The sequence below is a fragment of the Apium graveolens genome, chromosome 6, assembly GCF_009905375.1.
Source record: "Apium graveolens cultivar Ventura chromosome 6, ASM990537v1, whole genome shotgun sequence".
Classification (NCBI taxonomy): Eukaryota; Viridiplantae; Streptophyta; class Magnoliopsida; order Apiales; family Apiaceae; genus Apium; species Apium graveolens.
In genome coordinates, this window is record NC_133652.1 from 156,497,524 (window position 1) to 156,503,277 (window position 5,754).

Below are 5,754 nucleotides of genomic sequence, written 5' to 3' on the forward strand. Positions count from 1 at the left end.
CTCCTCTATGGTTCAGGACGCCCTGGTAATAGAAGGTGACCAGAAGTTGGCTATTAAGGAATGAAATGATAAGAAAAGGAAGTATGGTGGTGCTTTGGACAAGCCAGATCAAGAAGAATCTATTCAAGAATTTCAGAATCAGTTTGGCCGAAGCAGGAGACAGAGTTTCTCTAAGGCTAGGTCTAGTGCTACTTCAGTTGCTTTCACTCCAACCCAGTGAGTCAAGTCAGCAGTAGATTGTAAGTCCTGTGACAAGAGACACAATGGTTCCTGCAAAAAGGATGTGCAATGTTTCAGAGGTGGCCATAAGGGTCATTATGCGTCGGAATGCAATCCAAAAAATCCAGGAGTTACGTGTCACAATTGTGGAAGGGTTGGGCATATTGCAAGGAGTTGTAGAACAATTACTCAAGATACTACATCTCAAGGGCCAACATCTCGCACAGCTAGAGGCGGAACTTTCAAAAGGAGCAAAAGATCGTGCATTTAGAATTTGGACGTAGTTGCAATTGATCTGACACCCCTCGATCTAGAAGAGTTTAATGTGATTTTAGGATCGGGCTGGTTGTCCTGTAGTATGGCAGGATCTTGTGGGAGAAAAGGGATGGAATTATAAAATTATGTACCAATTATCGGGAGTTTAACAAAGCGATGAATAAGAATAAATACCTTCTATTAAGAATTGATTACTTATGTGACTTGATTCAAGGAATGTGTAAATTCTCAGGGATTTACTTAAGATCCAGCCTGATGACATGTCAAAGATTACGATTCGAAAGAGTTATGAGCGTTGCAAGTGTGGTAATATCATGTGAAGTAATAAGTGTATGAGTCGTCTTTAAGGATTTAAAGAATATGGTGTATGAGGAGTACTTGGATAAGCAAATTGTATTTATTGATAACATCCTTAGCTATCTAAAGAATAAGAAAGACTGTATGTAATGCCCAAAGATTTTCTTCCGAAGATTAGAAGTGAAGCAACTATACATTGAGTTTTCAAGTATGAAATTTTGGCCAAGGTTAACAAGAGATTCTGATTAATACATTAACAACTACCTAAGCAAAGCCGGTATGGGAACAGATGCCCTGTGGAAAATAAAAGGATTTAATGTGATTAACATCACTGAGAAGTTAATACAAGAATTGGAAAGAGTGAAAGGTGAAATTCAAATACCTGAAGGTGAGAAGAAGTGAAGATATGTGGTTACTTTCTAGCCTTATGATAAGTGGCATTTTATACCACTTAGAACGTCTTAAAATGGCTTAAATTGGTGTCTTGAAATCAAGTAGTTTGTGTATTTGATGCGTTTTTCTAGTGTTTATGCATTTCAGGGTATTAGTTGCATTTCGGAGGAGGAATCATCAAGAATAAGCCTTGGCATGTGTTCACCATTGCAAGAGGAAAAGAACGGGCAGATTACGGCGAAGAAACGGAGCAAACCTGGATTTTTTCCAGTAGGGTCCTGCGCGCCTGCGCAGCAATGCTGAGCGGTCGCGCAGCAGCCTTGCGCGCCTGCGCAGAAATGCTGAGCGGCCGCGCAGGGTCGGGGAAAAAGCTGAATTATTTTAGACTTCTACTTCTGTTTGGCTTCCAACTTCTATGTAATCTGAGTTTTATGGGACTATTATATAAGTAGATTTGAGACGTTTTCATAGGAAAAAAAGAGGAAGGAGATTGTGTTTTAGATTGTGTTTTGCGCAAGAAGCGAAGGAGATAAGGAAGAAGACCGATTTAGCACACTGCAGCGAAGGGGAAGCATATTTTCTTGTGATTCTTGTTTCGTTGTAACGTTGGATGCTAGTTTTCTTGCTTTGACTTATTTACTCTTGTGGCGTACTCTGTTTTAATATAATTAGTTTAGTTATTATTTTCTTGTGTTGTTTATCATGATTTCATATGAACCCATGATGGCGATAAGTTCTATTATGGGCTAATCGTGATCATGGGGTTGCAACGGATTTATTATGGAATTCTTTAGTTAATTGTTTAATACTTTAGTGTGTGATGATTGCATGATATCTAGTATTGGTTGTGCGTATTCGTCTTATGTGCGTCGCGAACATATAAGATAGGGTGTTAATCTCTTGTGAAGCGACAGTGGATCTTGAGATTTAGAACTTGCCATGCTAGCATAGGTTCATGTACGTTGTGCATGATTAGTGGGTAACTCTAACAGTTTTATTTGCCCTATGTAATCAAAAGGGATAACTTGTGCTTAAATCATTGTGTTGTCAATTTCTGTAGACATATAGGAACTCAACATAATTGATGACTATTCAACTTCTATCTTAATTGTGGATGCTTGGTAGAATGGTATTAGTACAATGAAAGTTGGCTTTTATCAGTTTCGTGTTATTCGATTAATATCATCACTGTCACATGCTAAAGGTAATAACAATGGCTATAGAAGGAAGTAATAATGAAGTTGTGATCTCATGAGTGTTTTATTATTGATAAATTGAAGTGTTAGTTAAGTGGTTAATTAAGTAGTTAATTATAGTTAATATTTAATCAATAATTTTAAGTGTTATCTTAACATTGAGAAGTAATCATACATTGGTGAGTGAGTTTAATTAGACAATAACTTAGTCTGAGTCTCTGAGGGAACGAACTAGAAAGTATTCTATATTACTTGCGAACGCGTATACTTGCGTAAATATTAGTGCGTGATTTCGCCCTAACAAGTTTTTGGCGCCGCTGCCGGGGACTCGGCGTATTTGTTTAGTTTATGTACTTACCATCATTGGTCATTAGGACTCAGTGATTAGGACGTAGTAGTTAATTACTCTTTTCGGTTGTGTTTCAGGTACTTTAGCAAGCGTTTATGCAAACTCGTTCTCGTGCTCGCAAGAGGACCTTAGATACAGCTGAGGAGAAAGATGAAGTTCTTGATACTCCGGAGAAGTTAGATTTTGAGGATTCGGATTCAGGAACTGAGCAGAAAAAACCAGTAAACATGGGAGATCGTATTGTTCAAGCTGATCCAGCTCTTATGGATTTTTCTCGGCCTAAAATTGATGACATTCAGTCAAGCATCCTTCATCCGGCTATTCAAGCTAACACCTTTGAAATCAAGCCGGGCACTATTCAGATGGTGCAGAATTCTGTTTCTTTTGGAGGAGCGGCAACTGAAGACCCCAACATGCACATAAGGAATTTTGTCGAGATCTGCAGCACTTTTAAGTATAATGACGTGACTGATGAGGCTATCAAGTTGAGGCTTTTCCCATTCTCACTGAGGGATAAGGCTAAAGACTGGTTACATTCTGAACCAGCTGGGTCCATCACTACGTGGCAAGATCTTGCGCAAAAGTTTCTGGTGAAGTTTTATCCAATGGCAAAGACTGCTGCTATAAGGAGTGCTCTTACTCAGTTTGCGCAGCAACCTACAGAATCTATGTGCGAGGCTTGGGAACGCTACAAGGAAATGTTGAGAAAATGTCCACATCATGGAATGCCGGATTGGATGGTAATCACTGGTTTTTATAATGGTTTGGGGGCCCAATCTCGGCCCATGCTCGATGTAGCAGCTGGAGGAGCCTTATGGGCTAAAAGCTATACTGAGGCGTATAATCTTATAGAGACAATGGCTGCAAACGAGCATCAAAACCCAACTCAGAGGATGACGTCAGGCAAGGTAGCAGGTATTCTGGAAGTTGATGCAGCCACCGCTATTGCAGCCCAGCTCCAAGCGCTATCAATGAAGGTTGATTCTTTGGCTACGTATGGAGTTAATCAAATAGTTATGGTTTGTGAGCTTTGTGCAGGTTCTCATGCTACGGATCAGTGTTCTCTTGTCAACGAATCTGTTCAGTATGTGAATAATTATCAGCGACAAGAGCAGCCTGTGCCAGCGACCTATCATCCTAACAACAGAAATCATCCAAATTTCAGCTGGGGGAATAATCAGAATGCTATTCAGCCAACATATCAGCAAGGAGTAAGTAAACAGTTTAACCCACCTGGATTCCAGCAACCACAGCAGTATGCTACAAGGCAATCATATCCTCAACAGGGAAGTGCAGCTGCACCTACTAGTGCTGATTTTGAGGAATTTAAGTTGTTGTGCAAGAGTCAGGCGGTTTCTATCAAGACCTTGGAAAATCAAATCGGTCAATTAGCCAATGCAGTGCTCAATCGTCAACCTGGCACTCTTCCCAGTGACACCAAAGTACCAGGCAGGAAGGAAGCTAAAGAGCAAGTCAAGGCTATTACCTTAAGGTCTGGAAAAGTAGCTGATGCTGAAAAGGAAAAAGAAGTCGAAGCTGAAGTTAGAGATGAAGAATCTAAGCAAAAGGAGAAAGTGGCGGAACCAAAGAAGACTACTGTTGAACACACTCTGCCTGAGGCTAATACAAGGGAGAAACAGCTTTATCCTCCACCACCTTTTCCTAAGAGATTGCAGCAACAAAAGCTGGATAGACAGTTCGGGAAGTTTCTGGAGGTGTTCAAGAAACTTCACATCAATATACCTTTCGCTGAGGCTCTGGAACAAATGCCTAGTTATGCGAAGTTTATGAAGACTATTCTTTCAAGGAAGGTGAAACTGGATGACCTTGAAACCGTTGCTCTCACGGAAGAATGCAGCGCTGTTCTGCAGCAAAAGTTACCACCAAAACTGAAAGATCCAGGAAGCTTCACCATTCCTTGCACCATTGGCAATCTAACTTTTGACAAGTGCCTTTGTGATTTAGGAGCAAGCATTAATTTGATGCCGTTGTCGATCTTTAAAAAGCCGGATCTGCCTGATCCAAAACCCACATACATGTCGTTACAATTGGCGGACCGTTCCATTACTTACCCAAGGGGCATAGTTGAGGATGTGCTCGTCAAGGTGGATAAGCTCTTCTTTCCTGCTGATTTTTTTATTCTGGATTTTGAGGAAGATAAGAAGATTCCCATAATCTTGGGGAGGCCTTTCTTGGCTACTGGCCGTACCTTGATAGATGTGCAAAAAGGGGAACTTACTATGCGGGTCCAAGATCAGGATGTGACCTTCAACGTATTCAAGGCAATGAAATTCCCTACAGAAGATGAGGAGTGTTTAAAAGTGGATGTGATTGATTCCGCAGTTACTTCGGAACTCGAGCACATGCTAATGTCTGATGCATTGGAAAAGGCCTTAGTGGGGGAATTTGACAGTGATGATGAAGATAGCAACGAGCAATTACAATATCTGAACGCTTCTCCATGGAAGCGAAAGCTCGAAATACCATTTGAATCTCTTGGTACTTCTGACCTTAAGAATGCTGAAGGGAAGCTCAAACTATCAATAGAGGAAGCACCTACCTTGGAGCTCAAACCATTACCTGAACACTTGAGGTATGCTTTTTTAGGTGATTCATCTACGTTACCTGTTATTATTTCAGCTGACCTTTCAGGTAGTGAGGAAGACAAGCTCTTAAGGATTTTGAGAGAATTCAAATCGGCTATAGGATGGACCATAACAGACATCAAGGGGATAAGTCCTTCATATTGTATACATAAAATTCTGTTAGAGGAAGGTAGTAAGCCAACTGTGGAACAACAGCGAAGACTGAACCCGATCATGAAGGAGGTGGTGAAGAAAGAAATTCTGAAATGGCTAGATGCAGGCATCATTTATCCTATTTCTGACAGTTCGTGGGTGAGCCCCGTGCAATGTATACCTAAGAAAGGAGGTATCACTGTGGTCGCAAATGAAAAGAATGAGCTCATCCCTACTCGAACAGTTACAGGATGGAGAGTATGCATGGATTATAGAAAATTGAACA

At 40.7% G+C, this 5,754-nt stretch overlaps 1 non-coding gene across 1 annotated transcript; it reads right to left on the reverse strand.

Annotated features, from left to right (window-relative positions):
• Nucleotides 1–3,350: 3,350 nt before the first annotated feature.
• On the reverse strand, nucleotides 3,351–3,457 carry LOC141669526 (small nucleolar RNA R71). Its single transcript, XR_012553803.1, has one exon. It is a non-coding gene; the product is annotated as a small nucleolar RNA R71 (small nucleolar RNA).
• Nucleotides 3,458–5,754: the final 2,297 nt, after the last annotated feature.